Genomic DNA, 17,819 nt, shown 5'->3' on the forward strand with positions numbered 1-17,819 from the left:
AAATATTTTTTACAACATAAAAAACATTTAAAAAACAAAATATTCTTAGGGGAAAAACAGTAAAAATAAGCATGAAGGACATGGGCTTATTTTATTTTCAAGAGAATTTATGTGCCATGAGAAAAATACTCAAGTATGTGCTCTCTGACACCACATTATTGTACAAATAAGCCCAGGACACAGCCCTCTAAATACGAATCAAGCATTGCTTCCCTTGCAATTAAGCAGAGGCAGGAACATGTCACAATGGAATCCTTTCTGCTAACACCAGTGAAAAGAATGAGTCAGAGCACAAAGCAGCAGGGACGATGTTCTTACTCACCTAAAAGAAACCAGCAGTTTTCAGTTTTAATACCTATTTACATATAACCTAAATTGAAACTAATCAACTACACTGCATGAGCAGATGACCCATAAAACTATTCACAAGAGGCATTACTTTAATTTAGGAAATTGTTCTTTTTTCCACTCTATAAACACTGCTGTGGCAATTTTCATGGGAAAGTACTGTGGGAAACAGTCACCTCTGCCTTGGGTCATTTAGTACAACTAATTGGTCTCTCGATGATATTTCCTTATGACCTTCATTCAGAGAGCCATTAACTGTCAAGAAACGTTAGTCATGGTAATCATTATCACTACTGTAAACCACAAATATTCAAAACGTAAAAAATAATTCTGTTTTCTTAGCTCTCAGGAAAAATCATGTTCTCAGTTTGCAGATCATGTGAAAGGACTTGGGCAGTTCTAGGTTCATTTCTAGTTCTGTCATATTTCCCCTGATTTCTAACTTTTCCACCAGTTCAATGGTCACATTAACCATCATCATGATGAAGAGCTGAGCGAGTACTGTAGTACCTTGAGTAAACACTGAACATTTTTGAAAACATACTAAAAACATTCATAGTCTCCACCCAGTTATTAACATGCAACTAACAAGTTGGTTGAAAGCTTCCTAAATTCCAAGTGAATCTTTGAATTATACATGTAATCACTGTGTGTCAGCGTAGCAAAAAAAAAAAAACAACCCCAAAACAACTCCACACAAAAAACTCAAAGCATACCAATCCAGACAGGCTCCCATGAAGAACAGGAATCATAAGTCATCTTGTGCTGTTTTGTTCAGCTAATTATTCTCTTCCCGAATAACCTAAAAAAAAAAAAAAAAAAAGAATACAAAAGTGACATTCACATTCAAGGCAGGACAAGAGCAAAATAGCAAAATTTTTCCTTTAACAAAACTTTATTTTTATTGGGAGAAGTAGAATATTTTGTGTCTCTTGACAGAAGGCAGACTGCATGCCCCCTTTCTGGCAGAAGGTACTAAGGCATCAAAGTTTCATCAAACCAAAGAAATCCTCAGCTATGTCATCTATGGATGGTAACAATCTCACCATTTCATACTAGGATCTGTCAGGGCTGGAGTAACATGTTGTTTCAGGACTCATTCAGCTATGTTTATTTCACTTGTAGACAAGCACACAGCAGCCAGCTGCTGTAAGTCTTACTGCATCTATCAAAATAAATTCTTACCCTTAACCATCAGGATCCTGATCTTTAAATCCCTAAAGGAGCTCAAAACAATAACATTTAAATCTACTACTGAGCATCATAAAGAAGACAAATAAATTTTCCCCAAACAGCAAAGATAACAGCATTGGACAAAAGACAAGAAAACAGGTCTAAAGAGAAGAATAAATCATTAAAGTTTCAATGCAGGATCTCAGCACTTCCTTTATGCATGATTTTACCAATCAATCATCATCACACTGCTAATATACCTCAGATAGCTAAATTATTTCTGCAAACTGGACCTAACATAGCTAAAAAGCTGCATATTTTATCACGAGTTCATGACAGAATCAGTTATCATCAGATATCATCAGTTCTTATCTGAGAATGTCAATTTTCGAGGTAGCTTTTCCTTAAACTCTTAGACGAAAGCCATAAATTTTCAGTGAGCCTTGAAAACTGAGTTTATGTCACACTAATAGTTTTAAGTGACCTAATTAATTTATAAATATCTATATATCTATATCTAGATATTGAAATCTGTATCTATCTACATCTTTATATATATATAGATATATATATGTATAAATAAAAAATATATGAGACACTTTATATGCTTGCTTTTAAAAGGCTACACAACTTTTAATTTCTGCAAGAATAAGCTAGGAACATCTCCAAGTCACCTCCACACTGGAACAAAAGATACCAGGATCCTTCAGGAACAGATTTCTAAATAAATGATGCACACAGGGGCTGAAGGACAAACCAGCCAATGAGTTTACAATGGCCTTCAGCAAGGGAAGCAGTAACAAGCTGCACTCCAAGACCTTCCATAATGTATTGACCCCTGCAATTACTCAGTGCTGAGTTTCTGTATCTGCAGCCAACTCAACATGGACTTCCAACACCCAAAACATAAGGCTTGATTTGCCAGACTGGAGTCTGCTGAGACATCTGCCTTCTGCAGAACACATTATCTAGCCACAAGGGAAGCTGGTGTCAAAAAGATTTTTCTGATAATCTACAAATACAAGTTGTTTTCCATGAGCACAAAAATTTGGTCTTTGCATTTATTCCACAGAACAAAGAGGGAAGGAAAACAATTCCCAGATATACCTCTGTATAAAAGAGATAAAATGCAGCCATTGGATTATTATAGACTTTCTCCATTTGGTTTGTTCCCTCTTTAGTGAGGTAAGTAATATAAACTGGTAATTTTCCCTCTTCTGCTTTTTGAAGTGTCAAAGAAGTGAATAGGTCTACAAGGAGGCAGAAAACTACTGGGAGCCTGGACAAGATTAAATACCTCAATAACCTGTAAGATCTTCCCACCAGACAAGCATATCCTCTGACACAAGAGTCATTTCCAATCTCTACTTATATGATCACAGAAAATATTCCTAACTCTCACTAAAATAAAAGTATCTTTAAAATCAATTTAGACTAGTATCTGAAACACTGTGATGAAATTCTTTCACTTCTAACCTCCAAGAAGAAAAAAACAGAAGTACTTTTCCAAAGTAAATCTGGAAAATTTTATTAAATTAGAGTACATTGCAGAACTTGCTGGGCAAGACTGCTTTGGGTAGTTTTCTGTTGACAGTTAGGGGTTAAAACTGTTTCGTAATGAAATTCTCTTTTTTCCACTCCATTACAAATTACTAATCAGGCTTTTTTCTAAGAACAGAGGGGAAAAGCTTTGTAACCCTTCATGAAATTTGAGTGCAAGGATACCTGACCCTGCCAAGAGCTCCACCTGTGGAATTACAACCTTGATGATATCAGCATTTAGACCTGGCAGAGCTGCTGAAAGGGTAGTCCTGACCTTTTCCTTCTTCATTCACTCATTCCTGAACCCAGCTCCCCAGTCCCAAAGCAGAAGGAATAAACTGAACTAAAACTGACCCTGGCAAGCAAATTTAAAAGCTTCACATTTCTGGCCTGAAGCTCTGAGATGCTGGGGAACACAGACCAAAGCTTAAGATGTAGATTTAGATTCTACATACTAAGAGATATTTTAATTTAACAGTCAGTCCCGTGCCACAAGCAAGAATGGTGCAAAACCTGTACTTACAGATGATCATAGAAAAATCTGCACCTTTGATTCCCCAAATCAGGAGCTGTCATTTACAAAAAACTGAAATAGTGGAACTAAAATCACAAAGATCTTACACATAATTAAACTTTAAGGTGTTCCCCACAAATACCCAGATTACAATAAAGACTTAGCAAGAGCCTAGAGAAGATCAGAAATATTATGAAATTGCTTTTCAAGTGAGTTGTAATTTTGTTACATACTTTACTGACAATTCTCTATGTCTCTTCATGCCTAGTCTATAGCCATATTTTATCAAATTTTTCTAACATTTTCTTGGGATACTAAGTCAAACCACAGGCAACAATGAAATGAAATTCTGAAAGCTTACTTCCTTCACAAAAGAGTCAGTCCATGAGAAGATAATAAGCAAGTAAAAAAGTCTGCTTCAAGTCAAAAAGCTTTAAGAGAGTTGTCCTAAGGCTATTTTGGCTTTTCAACTACAGAAACTTCTCCACTATATTCTCTGAGCTCTGTGAAAATGTTTCACCTTCATATACCTTAAGGTAAAGATCTAAAGGCTCTTTGCATTACATCATTCTTACTTCCTCTGTAGTGCCCCAGTATACCCAGCATACACTATTGCATTGCCTTCTGCTAAAATCAGGGGAAGATGAATTTTTCTGTCAGTAGTTTGGACAACAGCTGTTAGCACACTCTCTTCTTTTGTAAGCAAGGGCTTACAAAACTCAGCCTATAAAAATGGTAATGCCAGCAGCAGAACTATACACTGGTGGAATTTAAGCTGTATCTCCCACAGAAACATACCTGCTTGTGAAACAAAATTTATTTTAACAAAAATTCATCTCTTTATGAAAAGATGCAGGGATGCTAATGAAAAAGTGATTAGAATGGCCAGATGTGTGCAATCTTCACACAGTGTGCTGCTCACAAATTCCTGGGATTTGATTTAGCTCCCAGAGCAAAGCCATCAGCCCTGCTTCTGCTTTTCCCTCAGGGATGCAGGCCATGCTAGAGCCAAGTTCTGTGCCTGCCCAGGATCCTGCTGCTGCAATACAGGTGTTATGGATCTCACTTCTTGGCTCCCATGGAAGAGATGCTGGTAGCAAGTTAAATGAGGCGACTCCCACTCACAGCATTCTGCTCTGGGAGTGCTCAAAGGCTGCAATGGCAAGATTCAGCTGAGAACTAAGCAAAGATTTACTTTATATGCCTATTTATATTATAACCTTTCTTCTCATACATATACACACATGTGCATATATTTCCAATAGTTATTATCGCCTCTATTCAACCAAAGACAAACATAAAATGTTTAATACAAAAAATCATGTAAGTCATAAGGTTCCTCTGATTCTTTCCCCAGATTTACCCTATACTTTGCTTTTAGACTAAATTAGTCTATTAAAAATCAGCTGCATGTTACAATAGTAACTTATTTTTCCTAATACAGAAACGGAGAATAAGTAAACAATCAAATTATTGATAGTTATCTGTGTCATCTCATTTGATAGCTTCAGAATTATTTTTGGGTCATGTCAGCCAACTGGAATAAAACTTTTAAGACAGCAGCTATTTTGGAGATACAATCCTAGTCAGAAATCTATTCATGCTAGGAATTAAAAGAGAGTTAAATTAAGAGTTCCCATCTGGACACCTCTCAGGGTGAGATGACCTATTGCAGACATTCAGACCCTATGCAATGCAGGCACTAATAATTTCTGTTCAGACCCAACAAGCAGGGCTTGTAATATATATCCCAAAGAGATAAAAAAATTGATTACATTTGCAAGCCAAAAACATTTAAATGAGCTAGTCTAATGATTTTTAAAGCACACTTTTTTTTTCATGCAATACAAGAGATCAGTACTTCAATTTTTTCCAGGCTTTTTAATCATAAAAATGCAACATAAACAAATATCAACTGAAGAATTCAAATCCTTTCTAGGAATGATTTTTAAAGTACCTTATAATCCCTTGTTACAAATAAATTAACAGTTAATCAAATGGACTCTGTACTACTAATTAGTTCTGTGCTACTTGGGACCTTTTAAGCAAACAGAAGACCAAATCAAATGCCTTCTATAGATAGTTACAGCAGTTCTGAGTTCACAAACTTCATATTTAAGAAAGCTATTTTTCCATGGAAAAGCTCCTTCAGTAGTAAGTTAGGGATTTTCACACTATTTTATTTCTCTACTAAAAGTAGAGAAATAAAAAACCAAAAATCTGAAAAAACACATACCTCCAAAAAGAACAAAACCAACAAAAAAAAAAACCAAAAAACAAAACAAAACAAAAAACCCCCAACAACAACAACAAAAAAAACCAAAAAACCCAAACAAACAAAACAAACAAACAAAACAACAACAACAAAAAACAAAAACAAACCACTGAAAAATTAAAACCTCCCAAATCCCTCCAACCTACAAAGTATTACCTTACCAGAAAGGTGTAATCCATTAATTCCTGTTGTCTTCCACTTTGGTAGCTAAATATCATATTTCCATACTCAACCAAAGGCTGTTTAAATATGCTCAACTAATGAATTTTGCAAATAATAACAATGTTTCTTCTGTTACAGAGAAGTTTATTCAGTCTCTCTTTAGACATGAAATTGAACCTGAGAAAGTACCGTATGGAATTTATCATCCTGCAACCAGAATGGCTCTGAATAGCATAAATGTAACATATAATTGTAACATATAATTTCTAATTTAATTACAGCTACTCAGTAACAGCTGAAGAATTCAGACCAAGGGAGTTGTACCAACCTTTTAAAACACACAAAAGTTAGAAATAACTCAAAGTTATAGGCATGACTTATAGGAAAACAAGTGCAATGACATCTGCCATGAGACCAGAAAACGAAACCCTTGTCTCTATGCTCTCTGTAAACCTCTTTACAGACCATAATGATACTGCTGAAATTAACATTATTCAGCCTAAGACATCCAAAACCAACTCACATAAAATCAGAAGTGATGCTTCTCCTGTATTTCCAGCTCAGGAGAAAAAAAGAAAAAAACCTCTTTATTGACACCTTTCTCATGGGTCCTACTGCTCCTTCCACCACACAATGAGCACAGAGAGAGTGACACAGGAAGATTCAAGGTATCAGGAGCAACCAGCCACCAGGACAATTAAACCTGCTCAGTTCCAAAGCCCCTCAGCAAAGGCGTGATTTTAGAGGAAAGGTCATGATTTACATGCCATGAAATTCTAGTCTGTGCCTAGCAACTGTTCCAGTGAAAAGACAGTGGCAGATCCTGATCTGTATGCAAACTGACAGCACTCAGTTGTCAGTACAAACCCAATAAATCCAGTCATTTGACAATCACGGAGGGAAAAGTTATAGTGCTTTAATGCCATCTCCACAAAGACCTCTGTTGCCTACCTGGCAGAAAAGACCAGAAACAGTTCTCTCAAATGTACTCTAAATAACAGTTCATATGCTGCATGTTGAGAAGGTTTTACAGTGCTGGAACAAAGACACATTTTCAAGAATGTGTTTTATTGGAAACAGTTTAATTTCAATTCACAACACATAGAATGGAAATTCTACCAACCACCTGTACATACTTGAAAACCTTCCTTAGCCTTCCACTTCATATTTAGCTTACAAACTATCTTTGCTTGGCAAGTTCTTACCATTTTCAGTCTTATCAAGAGCTCTCAAGACCTTTTTATTACAGAAGTAGCTAAGGCAAATTTCTGAAGCTCCACAGACTGAACCATTGCCTGTCCTCCTCCCAGTCCACCTTATCAACAGGAGAGGTTGCTGTCTGTCCTGCAGGCTCACCATTTTCAGTCTTATCAAGAGCTCTCAAGACCTTTTTATTACAGAAGTAGCTAAGGCAAATTTCTGAAGCTCCACAGACTGAACCATTGCCTGTCCTCCTCCCAGTCCACCTTATCAACAGGAGAGGTTGCTGTCTGTCCTGCAGGCTCAGCTTACTTAAGTCTTTATCTATTAGCTGCATGCTTAGCTAGAATGGCTCAGGTATGCTTGCCCTTTTCACTGATAAGGAAAGAAAAACCAAAAACACCACCTCTGATGTATCAGTCATTAACCCTGGTCTGGAAATCTGATACATTTTCATTAAAAGCACTAGGAAAAAAAGAGCCAGGTATTTTCTTGGGCACAGCAAGTATCAAAACCACAACTCAATTCCCTTGCTCTGAGCAACCTCATGTATGTGTATCAAATAGCTATAATATATATGTTTATACATGAAGTTCAAAACCTGTAACTTCACCAGGTCTGTAGAAGCTCTGTTCTTTCCCAAGTACTCTGAAGCAACTCAGCTCACTTCCTTATATCAGTTTTTCAGTCAGACCATACTGCTGCCAGGTCTTTATACACTGTTACCTATCCACTAGTCAGTAGTTTGAATTATTATTTTAGAACCTGTGTCTCTGTACAGCTTCTGTCCATTTTCTAATTCCCATAGCAATTTTTTGTTCAGTGACCCACATGCTAGGTAGCGTGAGTGGGAAGTTAAGGTACCTTTTGTAAATACTAATAAAGCAATGAAAATTAATGAACCATAAAATACAGGAAATTAACTTCTCATCACATCATCTAGCAACCCACCTAAAAGAATTTAAAATACCAGCTTCAAGCAGTCTGATATTCTAGGGACACCCAGTTGCCACTTCATTTATAGTCTGTTTCCTTAGCAACACTATAATCCATCTGGCTGCAGAAAGCTAAATTCTCAAACCATATCCTCCCGTACACCGGAAATAGGCTCAAAACCATTTATATTTTAAACAGTCATCGTGATTACTGAGCATATAAATGAATCTGAAAAGGCAATAATGTCCTTAAAACACACACACAAGTTCTCACTGCTCTAGTTTGAAAAGCTGGTTCCCATACTGAGAATATCTTCCACCAAGAGTTTCAGAAATGAAAAGACTTCATCTTTGTTTCACCATGTCCAGCTGAAGAGGCCTTTAGACTTGCACCTGGTCAATCAGTTCTCTTAAGATTTTTCAAAGAGAAGTAATTTGCAAGACTTAGGATGCAATGCCATTAGTGATGGCCAAAAAACTCCTGATGAAAGTTGATCACATTATAAAGTAGAAGCCACTTGTCTTAGAAGTACTTACTCTTCAACTTTTTGCATCTAAAACTATGAACATCATCTATACAAACTAAACTAAAAATCCAGTCCACAACAGTAACGGTGTATAAATTACAGGGTGAAAATATTCAAGATATCCAGGTGAAGAACTGGATGGTAACTAGCAATTTCGCAATGAAACTGGATAACATCAGACTTTCTATCACAGATGAATGGATACAACTTAAAATCACAGAATGCATCTTAAACATACACCATTTTGCATGAATTTGGCAACTTCAACCTTGCAAAGTTATGTAGAATAGAACCACCACTGCCTCTGTCTCAAAGGCTCATCAACAGCAAGCCAGTCTTTAATCCACAGAATACCTCTGGCATGCAGTGAACCATTTCAGTTCTTCATAACTTTGCATGACTCAGCTGTACAGTGGTGGCACACAAGTCCTCATTGCTGACCTGCTGACAGCAATGAAGAGAGATTTGAGCAGGCTGAGCATTGAACTGGGTAGCCCTTTTGGGAATGTGTGACAAAATTGGTAAGTGCTTATCAATATGAAGCCCCTACCTCAGACCTTAGGGAATTCCATTTCCTTTAAATCATTTCCTTCCAGCAGCTGGTTTTACACACACCATCCCCCTCCTCCTTTTCTTCCTACTAGGCCTGAGACTGATCCCACCTAATTCAACACAGTTTTGAGGTAACCACATAAGCTTACTCAGCAGTCAGACAGAACATGCATTTCTGGAAAGTGAATTCACCTAAATAATTTCATGTACCTATTTTATTACTCTTCTTTTGTAACAGTACTGTATATGAACACCTCTGGGTACCTATAATGGTCTGCACACATCTGCCTGCAAATCTGACTCAGGATTCCATATAAGAGTAGCATAATACTTAATAGGTGCATTCTGCAATTCTGTAGTTTCAGCAAACTGCAGAAATTGCCCTGTCAACAGCTGACACCAGCCTCCCCAAGGAGTGATTCACCAGGCCCCGCTCCCTGGAGTTCAGATGCTGAGATCCTCAGTGTGCTCTGGAGCTTGCCAGGATCCCACAAACACTGTAACTGAATCAAGATAACCCATCTTTCCCAACATTTCAGAAGCGTGAAGTCTTGGAAGACCACCAAAGCGACAGGTGAGTCTCTGAACCAATGCCTAATTCACACTCATTTATGCTGGCATCAAGAAACAAAGAATCTGATTGTTTATTCAAATAGCTACATATCCAAGAACAGAGACAGACTTTGCAAACAGTGCAGAAAAACCAGAGAGAATATTCCAGGGCTATTTTATTTTCAGCCTTGCTGAAAATAGCTTGAAGTATATCACCATATTGGCACTGTACCATGAAGATGCTTTTTCAAGTCTATCATTTGTGGCAGCCTTGAAAACACATTTAATCCAGTTCATTTGGATCTAACAGTTTAACAGCATAAGTGCTATTACCTGAGATTTCATGCTTTGATTTGATATCTCCAGAAAAGATGAATGCAGTCGGAAATTGCCTTCTTATCAAAATGAATGGAATGGAGATGGGAAAACACTCCTAACTTCAGTCAGCAAATGCACTCAACCCCATCCCTATTGCCATAATAAATGCAATGGAAATTTCTGACAGCAGATGCAGATGTCCCAATATCAGTAATGCATAGTACAACTTCTCCCTGTTATAAATACTCTCAACATGCCTTATGAGTCATTATTAAATATTGCCAAATTTCTTTTAAATGTCACCTCCTTATCATAACTGACACACTTGGAGCTTGAGCAGACATGCTGAATGAATTCAGTTGTGTAAAGGACAGAATTAGCTTTTCTCAGCTCTACCAACTCACAAACCCTTCAAACCAGAAATGAGGCATGTGGTGGGAGGCCCTACTGCAATTCAGTTGATTTTGCTTCAAAAATAAAGAGGAAGTTCCTCTGCAGGCCACATGATTTTCCCAGAGTACTCAAGCATATGAAGGTCTGGGGTACTAGTGGGCATGTGTGCACTGTTGAGTGAATGGAAGCACAAATACACCACACTCATTTCTTCTACATTTCATAACGTGTCATTGGCTAGATGTGGGAAGTTTGGATTTTTGTTTGGAGATTTTCTTTGGTTCTTCAAGTCATTTTGGTAATAGGATGAAGCGCAGGAAATTTGGGTATGAATTTTAAATCATTATTTGAAGTCTATATATGCAAAAGCATATGCACATATAGTTAGTAATATCAAAATATGTGTATATGATGTACAGTGCTTTTAAACACAAGTCTCACGTAAGACTCAAGAAAATGGTCTAGAGAAAATTCAGAAGTGACAACTGACAAAAGAGTCAAAATCAAAATGATCACGTAATAAAAGGCTTGTTGGAACATCTACTGAAAATAAGAACTTAATCAAGATATATAATGTGTTTCCAAATTACATTTCAAGTCTTTGACAAAAAGAAAGTAATCTCTATTTTTCACAAGATATCAGTCTCTTTCTATCATTATACAAAATGAAACTTGTACAATCCTTTGAAAGGGATAATTTTATGAACTACACTACTGATGTGGAAAACGAGTAGCAATAACCACTTCTAAGTAGTAGCAGGTTTTGAAGTTCTAAGATAGCATTAGAAAGATAGGATTATTATTTCACAATTTGCATGAAAAACACGTTTTTTCTTCTGCTTTGTTGCACAGTTTTCCCCTTGTGCTCAAAGCAATCAAAACCGCTTGTTTGTGAAATTTTCTGCCCTCGTCCCATCACTTTTTGCCTTTTTGAAAGGCAGGATAACGGGCACAAGACAGTAGGGTAATGAAGATAATTTAACTTTTCCTGAAGAACTAGGATACAGAGATGAACATCACCACAAAAGAAATACACATTGAGGTTAATTATTAAGCATTCAGAATTGACTGCAAGTAAGACATGTGATCATATATTGAGCAATGACAAGAAAATAAAGGACTGGAAAGGCGCTCACTAAGGATTAACCTTGCCTTAACATAGCTGGATAGAAAGGCTAAGAGCCATTGAGACTAATGATACAAAGCAGAGAGACACTGAGCAAATAATAGAGCCATAGGTAGAATAAACTACTTTCTGAACAGGCTCATTTTCTCCCCACTGATTGTGCCTGAAAGGCTAGTTGAGACTACTTCAGTGTCAATGTAGTACTCTGTAGATCATTTCTAACAGAGCCCTCAAAAGTAGTCAGTGGGTTTAAATTTGCTGTGCAGGGGGTCCATACAGCTAATAAGGTGGAAAAAAAAAATCACAGGATGACAAAGCTGTGTTTCAGAAGTCCAGCTTGAAGATTTAAATTTACCTCCTAAACCACTGGCATCTATTCACTACACACAATAAGGTAGTCACCTGATGGAATATACAATGCACGGTCATGTGAGAGAAAGGAGAAATTCCAAACATCTCATCTGATTCAAAAAGCAAGGCTAGCAAAAGACTTATTTTGCCCCCATAAACAAAAAAGTAATCCAACTGATTTGATCAGCCTGTTTCTGAATAAGGTGTGCAACCATGGCTGGAACAGAATTGGTTTTTATGTACTTGGCCAAAGTTATCCATATTCCTAACAGAAAGTGAGCTATTAAGCATTAGAAAAACATCTGTTGCTTTTAAGAGCACAAGAACCTCATTCTTTTGGAGGTTCATAGCAAAGGACCAGGACAACTGACACAAGCTACAGTATGGTAACTTCAATTAGGCCTTAGGGAAAAAACTTCAGTGACAGTGGTCAAACACTGGAACAGGTTACTCACACAAACTGTACAATTTCCATCCTTTGTGATTTTCAACACTCAAGTGGACAAGACCCTGAGCAACCTCATTTAACTTTCAACCAGACTCATCTCTGAGCAGAGGTGGCCTACATGACCTCCAGAGGTCTCTTCCAATCTCAGTTATTCTGTAGTTCTGTGCCACAGCCTCAGTTCACCTAGGTTATAGAGTGATTATTTCCTCACTACAGCCTGCAAAAGCCAAGCACTGGGTCTGAAAGCCAGTTTCCACTTTGTTTTCTAGACCTGATCTGCTTGGCCAGCTCACCTGACCCATGCAACTACAGGGCTGCACTCTAGATTAGGACAAAATAGTCACACTGGACACATGAAGTGACTAGCAACTACAATTTATTAAACCAACAAAGAAAAGGATGTATCAGAAAAATGTAGAAAGCAGCAGGGCAATAAGATTGCCCAGGAAGAAAAAGGTAAGTAGAATATTGCAGGGAAAACAACAGTAAAGTCACCAGACAGACTCACCCACAGAATGGGCAGCCAACAGAATTGGAACTGGGCATCAAAGCTTCAAGTCAGTTATATTACATTACATAAAAAGTAGGAGGGTTATTTCATAACAAATGTCTAAAGGCTGCTATCTCTCTTAATTGTCAATCCACCTATGGATCGTGACCTACCGCTACATTTTAGACAGTTACAGCTGAGCTGGCATTTAGAGGTTCTCACTTTGCTAATGATATCAGAAATTATCAAAGATACCCCAGGAAAAAAATACATCTTTTGCTTCTATTTCTTTTAGGGATAAGGAAAAAAAAGCACTGAGAAAATTACACCCAAAACTACATCCAAAAATTATGTTAAAAAATTAGTCAACCTCTGAAGACTTGAGAAGTAGCAGTTAAACCCTGTGACTTCAATTAAACCCTGTGACATAGGCTTTAACAAGGTGACTTAATTCTGCTTATCCACACAGAATCCATCTTCTTTTGGAAGGTCACCAAGACAAACAAGAGTTCAAAACCTTGCTTTCTTCACAATTATTGTATGTCACCATGTTACATTTCATCAACATGATTCAAGCCTTGCTTTAGTAACTACAAGGAGGAGAAAATCCAGGAGAGATGCAAAAGTCATAACCAGTCACTAATTTTGGTTGCCTTATTCGAGGTGCAAAGCATTCTGAAAAAAACTGGGTCCTAGATAGTATAAGGCACAGTTCCCACAGGCCACATCAGCATTACTTCAAAGCTTTAAATTTCTAAACTCTTCTGTGCTTATGTGGTCTTGATAATATTCTTTTAAACACAGCTTGTGTATAATAAACATCTAGATTGAGGTAAATTAGGTTACAGTTATGCAAGAGATTTCTCAAAGTGCCATTCAAGCCAGTGGGACTCCTCAGATACCTCCAACATTATTTAAGTGTACTACACCTTACTGAAACAGTGCTTTTATACAGGCAAGGAGAAAAAAAAGATAGTTCACCTTTCTCCTAAACTACACACAGAAATAGCTCAATATTAAGAATTGTATTTTATGAGGTTTAATTATAATGAAATCAACAGGAATTTGACTGTGCCAAGCTGTCTGTTTGGGAAAGTACTTTAGAGCATTAACCCAGTCCCATCACATACTTCAGGCTTACATAAGTATCTAAGTATTAACCTCAGCTGGAAATGAGATGGTTAAGCAATTTCACTATTCAAGTCCAAACTGTGCTACTATCTAGGTTAGCAAGATAAAGGTTGACAACACATTACAGAGATAAAAAGTACACCATTCTATTAAAGTATTTTATATGTCTATGAGAGGCAGCATGATCTGACAATTTTTGACCTGAATTCTGGATACTACAAGCAGTATTTCTTAGATACACTTCCTCTTGCCTCACCTCATTTTTAACAACTAAGTCTGACATCCTTTGAAGCATTAAAAAAAAAACCCAAAAAAAGAACAAACCCAACTTGCTCTGCCCAACTTGCTACTTGTAGCAAAATAATTATGGAAGTTCCATGTGACTGCAGGCCAAGGACCTTCACATCTAGCCATCAGGACTGCTTATGGACACGCATTGCCCTAGGAGTACATTCCCAGACAACCAGAACAAGTCATGTAAGCCTCTTATGGACAAGTGGGAAAACCACCAAGCCTTCACCTACTCCATCTTCAACCACATGCACAAGCAGAGAAAAAAGGAAGAAAGCAGTCCTGGCACTTCTAAGCAGCTGACTCTGAAAAGCAGCATTTTATAGTGCCAGAGATCCTCAATGCAGGGAAATTAAATCTCTACCATTGAGTACAGAGTTAAAGGAGGCTACCTGCAGATAGACAATGCTACAGATAGACTATGGCCACACCAGTAAACCCAGCAATGCCAGGAATCGCTCCCTGGAGATGAAATTCACACAGACTGCTGAGCTGCCACACACCAGCACAGCATTCTTCTAACACAGGGCAGCTACGGGTCTCTCATGCAAATTTCCTGTTCTGGAAGGCAAGAGAGTTAAACAGCATTGACAAGGGCTAACCTACAGCACTTAGCTTCAGAACCAGAAAATGGTCTTGGGTGCATTCCATTAACTGCAGAGAAGCAATCACAGCCTCTCCAAGCTTTATGTGCTACTATTCCTAGAGGAATATTTTAGAAGTGGCAGATGCAATGATGAAGCACACAAGCAATGCCTGATCAGCAGCACCTGACAAAAGTCACCTACGCATTGTAGCGCACAAGAAGAAAATTAGAAACTTGGAGAGCTCATCTTGCCTTCTTCCGGTTTCCTCTGAGTAGGCAGACACTGCATGTGAACTAGTAATTTCCAGAGTCTCATTTATTTTCTCACTTAACAAAAAAAAAGTTTTATACATTTAGAATATGTTCTTAGAGTAAGGCTTCTTCTAACAAAGGAGTAAGGTAGAACAGCTAAGAGAATGTACTTTAGAGTGCTGATCATTTGTCAGTAGATATTTCAAAGGGAAGTTATTTAGAAATTACTCTACTTCTAATTATTAGTCATTACCAAATTTGCTTCTGTAGACTAAGAATGTCTAGTGGGTCTATACTGTTACGCTGGAGCCACAGCAACATTGGTGAATACACTTTTATAACAGATAACAAAAAACCCCATTTTTGACACCTGACAATATGCAGGTATTCTATGTTACCAATCTTGAAACAATTTCTTTGACATTTCTTTACATTTTCAGTTAACTTGAAATGGTCTATTTAAAACTGCCCTTTTCATAATCTGATGCCTCTGACGCCTTTGCTCTAATGTGCAATATATCCCACAGAAAATGCGTTACGTAAAACCCATTTGCCACTGCTTAAGCATTCATTATCCATTTCAGTAAGGATAAACAATTTTATTTAACAAGCTTCTTGGGCACAGATCAAACTTTCCAGCCGTGCCTGGCTCTGACCATTGAAAATTCCTACGTTATCTGTATTTTTCTGTAAATCAACTGTTCCCTTCGAAAAGTGTTTTTGTTAATTTACAAGAAGAAGTGTTTTTGTTAATTTACAAGAAAAAGTTTATTGTACGCTTTGTTATATACATATATATGTATATATACATATCTATATATATCTATACCAGTACTGTATCATTTGACTTTCACAAAACAAGTTTGGAACATCATGTGGCACACCCAAACAAAAACTACATACGCTTTTCAGTAGATGAAAAACAATCAAAACCCAGCGAGGCGTTTCTATTTCTTATTTGCAGGAGCGACACGCACACACACCGTACCGACACCGGCGGGCTCAAGAGTTGAGCAGAAGCAGCAGCCAGATGAGCAGGTGACAGCAAGCATTCAGCTCCCCCGTGCCTCTGGGCAGTGTCCCGGAGAGCAGGTCGCGGGAGCCAGGGTGGTGGGAGCCCGGCCGCCTCCCGGGACGGAGCCCCGGCCGGAAGCGCGGCCCCCGCCCGCCGCCGGGGGAGGAGGCAGCCCCCCACAGGCGGCCCCACGGGCCCCGGACGCGGCCGAGCGCGCCCACCCGGCTCCGGCAGCGCTCCTGCCCCCGCTGCCCGCCGACGGCTCCGGCGGCTCCGCCGGGAGAAGAGACGCCCGGTGCCCACGCAGCCTCCTCGGGGCGCCGACCCCCGAGCAGTCCTGGCCCACGGGCACGGATCCCCGGGGCTAGGACGCGGTCCCGGTGGTGGGACCGCGGCCGGGGGAAGCGGCACAGCCGCGGGCGCTCCCCAGCGCAACTCTCTCCGCGCTCCCGCCGCCCGTCCCGCCGCCCTCGGCCGGGCGGAGCAGCAGCCGGTCCCGCGGAACGGCCGCGGCGCGACGCCGCCGCTCGCCTCGCCTCACCTCACGGTGTGGCCGGAGCCCTGCGGAGCCCGGCGCAGCACAAGCCCGGCCTGAGCCCATCCCTCCGGGAAGTTTCCTGCCATCACAGCGGCCGGGGAAAACAAAAGCTTCAGAGCCGGGAGCAGGGAGGAGAAGGAGGAAAGGCAGCGCAAGCAGAGAAGTGAGGGGCATTGCTCGCCCGCCGCGTCGCTGCCCTCGGCTACCGATTCCCGCGGAGGGCAGCCCGCTCAGCGCCGCCTCCCCATTTGCTTCGGCGGCGGCTCTGCTGCCCGGGCAGCGCCGCGGAACCGGCGGACCGCGGAGCAGGCGGGCGAGCCAGCGCCTCCCCCGCTTCCCTCCGTCCGTCCCTGCCCGCCCGCCGGCAGCACGCCCCGTCCCGCCCGCCGCCGCCGCAGAGCCCCGCCCGCGCCGCGGCTCCGCCTCCCGGGGGCGCGCGCACGCTCCGGCCGAGCGGCTCCCGCCGCCCCCGGGGGCCGTGGGCGCTTCCCGGCGGAGCGGCCGCGCCACCCCCGTGCCCCGCGGGCTGGGCTCAGCAGATCCGCAACCGCCCCGTGCCATTTCTCATCGCCCAGCGCCGAGCAGGCTGTTCCTGTAAAGTTGAAGGCGTCTCCTTAAAAATCCAGGTAAAAGATGCTGAGGAGCAGGATTGGCAAACGTAGAGGAGCGCCGAGCCTCCTGCCGGGCAGGTACATAAATATGGTATGCGCTTAGTGGTACTGCAGTCCTGGTGTACATAAAGGGAAAATTAATTAATTTCTGAGCATGGCTTTACTACACAGAGTTGTTCCAGCTGATTTTTAAGGACCAACACAAGGCGTTGTGTCTCCTCGTTGTCCACACAGCTGACTTGGTAAGGAGGGTCTTCCAAATAAGATGTAGTTGCAATGCTAAGGTTGTATAGTATGTGGCATTGGTAGCCATATCACTTCCAAACTGGGATAGGGTGACTCCTGATTCTGAGAAGGGCAAGGTCATAGATGGTCATTTCAGGCCAAAGTCTACATGGCTCAGGGTAGCTAATGTAGTTTTAAGTAATCGTTTTAATATATTAGTTTGTAGTAGTGCCAAGACTCACTATATCATACTAAATGGCTATA

At 40.2% G+C, this 17,819-nt stretch overlaps 1 protein-coding gene across 2 annotated transcripts in view; it reads right to left on the minus strand.

Annotated features, from left to right (window-relative positions):
- Positions 1–17,010, minus strand: part of GPR63 (G protein-coupled receptor 63) — a 29,140-nt gene extending 12,130 nt beyond the window's left edge. Inside the window, exons 1-2 of one of the 2 annotated variants that reach the window (XM_036380620.1) lie at positions 16,723–17,010; positions 1,065–1,150 (exon numbers count right to left, since the gene is read on the minus strand). The gene's annotated coding sequence lies outside the window, so the exon portion shown is untranslated. Of the gene's footprint in view, positions 1–1,064; positions 1,151–16,154; positions 16,174–16,722 lie in introns of those variants that run through there. The other variant, XM_054514345.1, reaches the window with a different exon arrangement.
- Between the last annotated feature and the right edge of the window lie 809 nt (positions 17,011–17,819).

Source organism: Molothrus ater, chromosome 3, assembly GCF_012460135.2.
Source record: "Molothrus ater isolate BHLD 08-10-18 breed brown headed cowbird chromosome 3, BPBGC_Mater_1.1, whole genome shotgun sequence".
NCBI lineage: Eukaryota > Metazoa > Chordata > Aves > Passeriformes > Icteridae > Molothrus > Molothrus ater.